Source organism: Otolemur garnettii, unplaced genomic scaffold, assembly GCF_000181295.1.
Source record: "Otolemur garnettii isolate 467f Iridium unplaced genomic scaffold, OtoGar3 scaffold00056, whole genome shotgun sequence".
Lineage (NCBI taxonomy): Eukaryota > Metazoa > Chordata > Mammalia > Primates > Galagidae > Otolemur > Otolemur garnettii.
In genome coordinates this window covers 11,085,374-11,095,760 of record NW_003852451.1, presented here as the reverse complement: position 1 = coordinate 11,095,760, position 10,387 = coordinate 11,085,374, and positions in this window count along the sequence as shown.

Below are 10,387 nucleotides of genomic sequence, written 5' to 3'. Positions count from 1 at the left end.
AAAATGTAAATTAAAAATGGCTAAAAGGAGAAGTGTGCACATTTAATTCAATACCTCATCTGAGAGGACAATGTAATAAGATACATCACATCACAGAAACAGGAGAATGCAGGATGTTCACAGATTCATGCTCCTATTAGGAAAAGATCTGCCTTAGGCAAAAGGAATTTATGGCAAGTTAATTGAGTCATGGATGTTGTTTACTCAGAATGAGTTAAATAATTTGTGAGACCCTTTGCAAAATAAAAATGTAGGGTTCCTTGTTCAAAAGTTACTAATGATTTCAAGAAACATCAGAATATTAAACCAACTGTGGGACACTTCTAAGCTTCAGCCCCTGTGCAACTTCACAAGTTCCAGGCCCATGAAGTCAGCCCTGCTGAGATCTAAGACCCAGATGGCACATGTGAATCTCTGTTAAACCTGAAATTCCTCCTCTATAACCAGACCACTTAAGAAAACAGCTGCTTTTTCTTTATTCATTTTGCTTTCTGCATTTTCCTTAGAGAACATGAATATTAGTATGCTAAAGATCTGATGATAAAGGATGGACATTACTAAATTTGATTATCTAAAAGATCAATCTGACTCAATAGCAAAAACAACCCAAATAATTCAATTAAAAATGAGCAAAGACCTGAATAGCCAAGTTAGAGTAGCTGGATTATCAAAGATAAAAAGTAACAGATGCTGGTGAGCGTATGGAGATAGTGGAATGCCTGTGCGCTGTTGGTGGGAAAGAAAATTAGCCCAGCCACTATGGAAAACAGTATAGAAGTTCCTCAAAAAAACTAAAAGTAGAACTACCATATGATCCAGAAATTCCAAGACTGGTTATATATCCAAAGGAAATGAAATCAGTATGTTGGGGACATATGTGCACCTCTGTGTTGTATTCAAGTGCTATTTGAATCAACGTAAGTACTCATCTACAGATGAGTGGATTAAAAGAATGTGGCATATATACACCGTGGAATACTACTCAGCCATGAAAGGAAGAAAATCCTGTCATTTGTGGCAACATGGATGAACCTGAAGGGCACTATGTTAAATGAAAAAAGCCAAGCACTTTCTGACAGATACACCATAATCTTGCAAATATGTGGAATCTAAAAAATTTGATCTCATAGAAGTAGGAGTAGAATAGAGGTTCCCACGGTCGGGGAAGGGGAAGGAGAAGGGGAAGGGTGAGGGAGGACCAGGAGAAGTTGGTTATAAGTCCAAAGTTACAGCTAGACAGGAAGAATAAATTCTGGTGCCCTATTACATCTAGGGTGACTAGATAACAACAGTGCAGTGTGTATTTCAAGATAAAGGATTTTGAATATTATGAAAAAATGATTAAAATGATAGTTATGCTAGTTATTCTGATTTGATAGTTAGACAAGGTATGATGATATACATGTTGGGACACTGTACCCCATAAATAAATACAATTATATGTAATTTATAAATAGAAAGAAAGAAGAAAGAGGAAGGAAGGGAGGGAAAATAGAAGGAGGAAAAGAGAGAGGTAAAAAGAGATTGAAAGACAGTACATCTATTAAAAAGAGATAGGGCTGTTTATGGCTGATATAGATCTTTGAACTATAATGTTAAATCAAAAGAGAAAGATGATACAAAAAAGAGAAAAGATTATGTGTGCTCTCAGCTTGTAGACAGGCTGGGATAACATAGGAGTAGGGACCCTTTCGGTGTTCTCTTCTGTCCATTTCTCTAATCACAAGGGTTCACTTCTTAACCCTGAATCACCACAGCAACATCCTGGACCTCAGTCTCATCTTTTCCCCAATCGCCAGATTATTCTTTCTGCCAGATGATTCATCGCTTCTCTGTTTATCCAGTGGGACACAGTGATGGAATCGTCAAGGTATAGGTTGAAACTCTGTCGGAACTGGTTTCAAATTATACCTTTACCACTTTTGGTTTTGTACAGCAAACATTTTATTTTTCATATATTAACTCATTGATTCTCATAACTGCTGTGTGAAGTAAATATAATCAACTTGTTTCAGATGAGGAAACTGACGCCCAGAGAAGTTAAGCGATTTGCTCAAGGTCACACAGCTGGAGAGTGACAGAACTGGGTTTCAAATCTCAGCATGCTGGCTCCAGAGTGCTTGCTTTTGAACACTTTGCCATGCTGACTCTTGACGAACTATCTATCATCTGCCTGTAGTCACTGGATCACTGGAACAAGCACTAAAACCCCTCAACCCTTGGTTTCCTCAATTGTAACACAAATATGATATTGTCGAGTGGTGACTACAAGGAATAGCATTAGAAATAAATGCGAAGAACTTAATAAGACCCCATAAAAATATTAAAGGTTCTGTAATTTTTGTTTTGCTCGAACAGCCTTCCATTATTTTTGTAATCAAGTCCAAATATCTTATTCTGGCTTTCAGAACCATCAGAAGTTAAATTCAGCCAGTCATACCATTCTCTTCACTATTCTATGTGTGCTTATTTCTATCTTTACATTTGCAGTCTTGCTGATTCCAGAAGCTTTGCTCCTATTCAGGACTCTTTTTGTGTTCTGCCTGCTCCAAGCAGCTTCTCAGATAATGCTGGTCTAGTCCATATTGATCTTTTTCTTTTCTGATCCTGACCTCCCATATCCCTTTCAAGGATAAGTAGCTCATCTTGTCAATTTGATTATAAATTCCTTGAGGGCAAACACCATGTCTTACTTCAAGTGTATTTGTCCCGTCTCTCCACTGGCTAGCAAGTTTTCTACTTTCCCCAGCAACTCCCCCCCGCCCCGGTCTAGGCACACACTCAGCCTGCAGGAACACTTGTTGCTTTGTTTTAGATGTGCGCAGCATCTGCTTGAGTGTTCTGCACATAGTGAGCCCTCCATAAATCCTATTTTGAGAGACAATCTGTTACCACATAAGGACTACCAAAAATTATTCATACATAGTGGAAATGGATTTACACAATTATAATATTTAAGAGGTGAAATAAGGATGAGGGAAAGAAAATCATAATGGCATTTTTAAAGCAAAAAGGAGCATTGGAACTTCTAGTGCAAATGTGTATCACCGAACAGGTGTGAGATTTGTTGAAAATAATTTGTTGTTGGCCGGCTCCTAGCACTCTGGGAGGCTGAGACAAGGAGATTGCTCGAGGTCAGGAGTTTGAGAGCTGCCTGAGCATGAATGAGATCTAGTCTCTACCAAAAATAGAAAATTTGCCAGTCCTAGTGGCAGACACCTGTAGTCATAGCTACTCCGGAAGCTGAGGCAAGAGGACTGCTCATGCCCAAGAGTTGTAGTTTCAGCTATGAGCTATGATGCCACAGCACTCTACCCAGGGTGACAAAGTGAAACTGTCTCAATAATAATAAAAATAATAATATTAATAATAATTTGTTATTCATGATAATGTATAGAATATGAGAATAATTTGCTATTTTCAGTGAATTAAAGTTTATTCTAGTTTTCTCCAGTAATAACCTCATTTTTATTCAATTTCTTAAATGGGAAAAGTAAGTCTACTTTCTTTCTCAGATGAGAAAACTGAGGCTCATAGAAGGGAAGATCCTTGTTCAATGTCACAGAGAGTTAGCAAAAGCATGGAGGCTAAATCCAGGGTCTCCTTGTCCTCTGTTGAGTGGTTCTCCCACTGTCCTCAGATCCTACTCAGTCAGCAAATAAAAAAGAAGCAGTGTGATTTAAGAGAGAACAAAACAGAACCCAGTAAAATTTGAAATCTAACATAGTGAAAATGTTTGTCTCCTGGCCATGGATCAACATTTGGCAAAGGTTTCTCTTAGAGAGGCGAGGCAAGAGGAGTGTTTGAAACTCCTATTTCTGCTATTTCATTTCCCTCTGTTATAAGTCATTTGAGAAAGTATATATTTATCCTTCTCTTCCTAAGACTTTACCTAGTCTTTGTACAAATATCCATCTTTGTGTATTTGCTTTTGCTCTAGAGAGAAATTTAGAAAGTCTTCTTGAAAAACAAGCTACTTCAACATAGGCATTTTAGTCTGTAAGAGCAGAAGAATCAGCTTATTCTTAAAATTTCAGAGCATTGATCTGTTTGCAAAGTACAACTGAACAACTTTTTTGATGAATTTTCATAAAAGAGAATGTGAATAAATGCAATTTAAAACGAATGAGATTTCTTCAACAAAACTCTTCCCTGAGTTACCAATATTATTGCTTAAAATGTACTTGCCTTTCAGAGATGAATTTAGTCAATGAATAACATTCTTTCCAAAATTTTAAGTTAAACATTTGAAATAAAATCATACTATAAGTTTTTAGTATCCCAATGGCATCTTTTTAAAGTTATTTCTTAAGATGGTGGTTTGGACAAGGATAACCTACATTTCCTTTTGTATGACCTTCTGTAACAGGAGAAAAGATAACACACAGTCAAGTGGTGCTGGATTTTTCCCTTCAATCACTAATGCTTTTAATAAGCTTCTCAGAAACCTCTAGGAAACAGAGGAAATTTTGAATGGATGCTTTTTCCTCTTTTCCACTCGGGCAAAAGATCATGTCAGCTGAATATTGCAAGATCAACGGCTTTATTTCTTTGTTTCCAGTTAAAATCTATTTAACCATATCGAGATATGTTGGCCTAACAACAAAACCATGGCTGAAGTTTATGATCAGGAAGAGGCCAAACACCACTTGTCTGCTAAGAGCTTTGCTCACTGGAATGAATCATTGAATTTCTGCAGCTCAACTGAGTTGTCCAAGGGGTTGTCAGTCTCCCTGATGATAAGAAAGGCAGTGTTGGCAAAAAGAGTGAGGTGATGAAACAGTAAATGGAAAAATGCTATTTTCCAGGAAATGTGAAAATGTGGTCTTCCTAGATAGATCCGTAGTTTAATTTGCTTAATTATCACACAGAATAATTAAATTCATTCATAAACAAAAAACACAATATCTTTGAAAGACAGATAAATGGAAAATCAACCCATCACTTTCACCCCCCCGCCCAAAGCAATAGCATGTTGTGATTTAGAAAGAAGAAAACTGGTTTAAACTTTCGAAACTCAGCTTTAGGAATAGAGATTAACCAAAGATGAATGGTGCATTTGAGTCCTGTAGAAATAAAATAAGAGCAGGGCTATATCCAAGGTAGATAACAGAAAAGAGAAAAGGTTTAAGAGATTCTCAAGCTTAAATAATAATTGTCTCAACACACTACTTTCTTTCATGGGTAGCATCCGTTCCCAAAGTAGCCTAGAATCGTAGAGTACTAAAGTTGGATTCACCCATGGGGATCATCAAGTCTACCGGTCTTCCTAGATAGAGAAACTGAGACCCAATGAAAGCCATGAGTTGTCCTCATAGCTTTATAGCAGGCGTCCTCAAACTACGGCCTGCGGGCCACATGCAGCCTGCCTAGGACATTTACCTGGCCCACCGGGTGTTTTTGCTGCCACTGCCTGTCCTGCTTAGCAGCTGACTCATCCCGGGGCCCGCAGTCCAGCCCTCCAACGGCCTGAGGGACAGTGAACTGGCCCCCTGTTTAAAAAGTTTGAGGAACCTTGCTTTATAGTCACACTAAGATCCGAACCTCAGATCCTAGGACTCTTCACTGAGAAATGCTACTTGTAGGTTCTAATTTATATAAATTGAACTTGATGAAACATACCAACGGAAATAATATTTAATGTAGCCTTGAGTCCAAAGAATTTCTCTTCTATCCATAAGACTTAAACAAATTCATCAGGCTCAGCACCTGTAGCTCAAGTGGCTAAGGTGCCTGCCACATACACCAGTGCTGGCGGGTTTGATTCTGGCCTGGGCCTGCGGAACAACAATGACAATTAAAACCAAAAAATAGCCAGGCGTTGTGGTGGGCACCTATAGTCCCAGCTACTTGGGAGGCTGAGGCAAGAGAATCGCCTAAGCCCAAGAGTTGGAGGTGGTTGTGAGCTGTGATGCCACGGTACTCTACCCAGGGAGACAGCTTGAGGCTCTGTCTCAAAAAAAGAAAAAAAGAAAAAAAAAGAAAAAGAAACAAACTAATCAAATATCCAGAGCCATAGGAAAAACCAAATGATAAGCTCTGGAAGAATTCATCATTCAGGTTTATCAAAGAGTACATTTTCTCTCAACTTAGAATGTCTCAATTCCAAAAGTCAATAATATGGCAATCTCAGAGCTCAGCAGTAAAGCTACTTGTAGCTCTAGAATTAAATCATTTGGTTTGAGGGACAGACCTAAGTCTGCCTGCGTGTAATAAAATTTAGATCTTAGCTGTGTGTTACTATACTTTTCTGCCATTTGTGTGTGTATGTGTATGTGCCTGTTTGTAATTCTGAAACTGTTTGAACTAAATATTTAAGACTTCCTGAAATAGCTAAGAAGCCATTGTAGTTATGCTTTTTTAAAGTTAGATCCTCCAGTTTTCAGCAATTTCTTCAGTGTTACTATGAAAACCAGAACTCCATTCATTTACTCATTCATTTATTCATTAAAAATACTTATTTTGGAGTTAAGTATTATGCTTTAAAATGCTACATTAGATATTAGTGATATGAAAGAAAAATAGGCTTGAGAAGTGAGGGCTTTGGCCCAGGATTAGTCCATTCACCAATCCTGTCTGCCTGATAGTCACTTTGTGAATTGAAAGGTACCCGAGATTGTATGTTGTAGCCCACATTCTGTCAGGATTGAAATGTCCAAAAATGCCAGGTAAAAGTCTGACCGATACCTAGCCCAAATATTCTTTTTAATGGCAAATGTTGGTAGTAAATATGAAATGATACCTTAAAATAAAATTAATAAAAATGAAGTATAACTAATTACAAAGCTGTTGCCCAGAGAAAACCTAATTAGGTACATTTTTGGTCCCTGTGCAGGAATGACAAAATTTATTTATTTATTTATTTATTTATTATTATTTTGAGACAGGAGCCTCAAGCTGTCCCCCTGGGTAGAGTGCTGTGGCATCACAGCTCACAGCAACCTTCAACTCCTGGGCTCAGGCAAGTCTCCTGTCTGAGCCTCCCGAGTAGCTGGGACCACAGGTGCCTGCCACAACACTCGGCTATTTTTTTGGTTGCAGCCGTCATTGTTGTTTGGTAGGCCCTGGCTGGATTCCAACCCACCACCTTGGGTGTACGTGGCTGGCACCTTAGCCACTTGAGCCACAGGCGCTGAGCCGACAAAATTTATTTTGATGTTCTTTTTCTAGTATCATCATACACATTATGAACTTAATGTTTTTTGTTACATGTGTTCAGAATGAGAGCTGTACATTACTTTTATTCTCATTTCATTTAAACTGATCTTTTAAAAGGATCTAATGATCTGATGTAGGGCCAGTTTTCATCCTCTAACAAAGCACTTTAAAATGCAGCGGTTCTAGTTGTCTTAGCTATTCTACGAAGGCTACATAAATGAACTGACTACATTATGCACTTATTAACAACCTTAAGAGACGATAATTTGTTTTCAGTTTTCGTGTCCATCACAGGAACCACAAGTCCTTTGTTATGTTATACCTTTATGAATGGAACAGATATATTCTAATGTTCAATCAACTGGCTATAATGTCATCATAATCAGAGGAACAAAGGAACCCTCCTCTTTCTCTCTCTCATTGTTAGTTCTAACTCTAGTCTTTGGGAATATAGTGATAGTATTTCTATTCATGAACTCATAATTTCTATTTGTTGGGTTTGTGAGTCAGTCTGTCTCTTATTTTATAATATATAAATTTATTAGATCACTCATGGTATTAGACAGAATTTTATAATAAAAATAATTTGTTCTGGTGTGGATGTGTGTATGGCAGGGATAGAGGAGAATCAATAGACATCTCTGTTTGATTGTTTTTGTGGTTGGTTACTTGTAATTATTTAAGTCTGGTACTAATAGATATTTGTGGAAAAGTATTAATATGTATTTTTCAAAAGCTCATTTTACCTTTAACATGTAAACTGTAATCATACATGGTATAAAGAACCAAAACCTTATTCGTAAGCATGTCAAGATGAGAGGACGCTTCCCACGGTATTTTGTCTTAATTCCTTTTCAGATTTTAAAGAATTTTTCTAACTAATTTAAATATTTGTTTTAGAGAATATTTATTTATTAACTGAACGCTAACTACAGCAGAAAATAACTGTGTAAACAGTTTAGCCAATAAAACACAATATCATTTGATCACATTTCAAGATTTCATTTTGTCTATTAACAGCTTAAAATATGACATTTATTTTTTGAAAAAAAAGTCACTATTTGGCACAGAAGTCTATTTACACGAGAGCTTGTTTCATTTGCCATTTATTCTAATAACTTGAGAACAATTATTTGCAACTAAATCTAACAGTATTTGTACAAGTAATTTCAAGCTAAAATACTGCTAAAAAATTCCAGTACTCATGCAGTTTAATATATTTACATAATAACATTTATTATGAAACCTGTGATTCTAACAACTTCATAGAATATGAATACAGGAGTCGCTCTACCCTCTACTGAAACATGGCCACATCTGAGAGAGGAGACACTATTGAGCAGAAAAGTCCTGTGTTCAACCGAGTTGAAATGGGCTGACTACTCAGACCATTTCCTCAGCATTGAGGAATACTGTGCCATCACAGAATCACTAGATAGCTCAATTCACACCAAACTGTAAAATCTTTTAAGCCTGAGACCTTAGCAACCAAGAAACTTGTAGCACAAGCAGCCTTGGCAAAACATATTTATTATGCAGATGGGCTCCATTTGGAGTAAAGCTGATATTGAAAATCCAAATATACAAAACACATGAATTAGAGAATGATTTTAAAATGATTTTTTTGCTTTATAAAAGGATACACAAGTTTCCTCTAAATGGCAGCTTCTCTAATGCATTTAAAGTACAATTTGACTTATGAAACTTCAATTTGAATGTGACTTTTTTGTACAACCATTGTGAGAAGCAAAGTATACCTATATACAATACTTAATTTTCCCTATCAGGATTAAGGTAAGTGTCTTCTCTTTGTATTGGTAAAAGACACTTAAGCCAAAATATTATCTTTTAAGCCACTGAACTATAAAGTAAATATTGCCTCTAAAACATGGATATTATAGAAAATGTAAGTACATTTGTGAATTTGTATTTACAATCTTGGTAGTCATCTTAACAGAGCAGATCTTTAGATAGCACAAGCATATAGCTATCTTTAGGCCATAATATTGGCCCCTATTCTGCAGAAATTTTCTTTATTTTGGTGGTTTTATTCTTTTTAGCTGTGTAACTCCAAAGAGATGCTAATAGTGGTTATACTGTAGCCAGACTATTTATATTTTTGTTTATACTTCATTGTACAAAATCACCTTTAAAAACTTAACCTCTTGCATTGCATTACTGTTTTCACTGTGTACTCTGGGCGACTGTCATTCAGGTAAAGTTCTCCTTTATTAGCACTAAGTTCCTTGCTCTGGTGAGGTTGGATAGTAGGGGGTGTCGTGGGGGTAGGGAGGGGAAGATTGAGATCTTGTCCACTATATCTCTGTGTTCCCTCAGCACACAGCCTAGAGCCTGACACCCTAAGAAGCAAGCACTCAATAGCTGTTTATTGAAAGAATGAATGAATGGATGAATGAATGGATTAGGAGAACTGGCTGGAAGGCTTTCTTCACTAGAGTCCAATGTAATATATTTCTGGAATGTGTACAATCAAAATGAATTTTCAAAGTCTGAAAAAAATCATAGACCCTCTCACTCTTTACACACCCTTGGTAAAATTCATAAAATATTGAGCCCTTGGAAAAATATCGATGACTTGGAAACATTTATAAAAATTAAGTCACCTTACAGGTAAGAGGGGGAAAAAAAGAGGAAACTAAAGGGTCATTTTCTTACTCACCAACTGCCGGAGAGAACTAAGAAGGCACAGAGGTTGACTGAAGTCCAGAACCAAATTAGACTCCTGGCAATTGTGTTCAGACTGAGAAGTGGTACTACTGAGTGTTTCAGTACAAATTTAGCCACAGGTATATTCAGAAATAGTGAAAGCAACTAATTAAGAGTTTCAATAGAAGGAAATTACCATTTGCTATTTGTAGGGCTACAACCATGTCACCATGATGATGCTCATACCCTTTGCAAACTGCACGTGAAATAAAAGTGAAGGCTCAGTGCCTGTGGCTCAAGCGGCTAAGGTGCCATATACACTTGAGCTTGGCGGGTTCAAATCCAGCCTGGGCCTGCCAAACAACAAAGACAGCTGCAACCAAAAAAAAAAAAAAATACAAAAAATAGCCGGGTGTTGTGGAGAGCGCCTGTATTCCCGGCTACTTGGTAGGTGGAGACAGGAGAATTGCTTAAGCCCAGGAGTTGAGGTTGCTGTGAGTTGTGATGGCATAGCACTCTACTGAGGGCAACAGCTTGAGGCTCTGTCTCCAAAAAAAAAAAA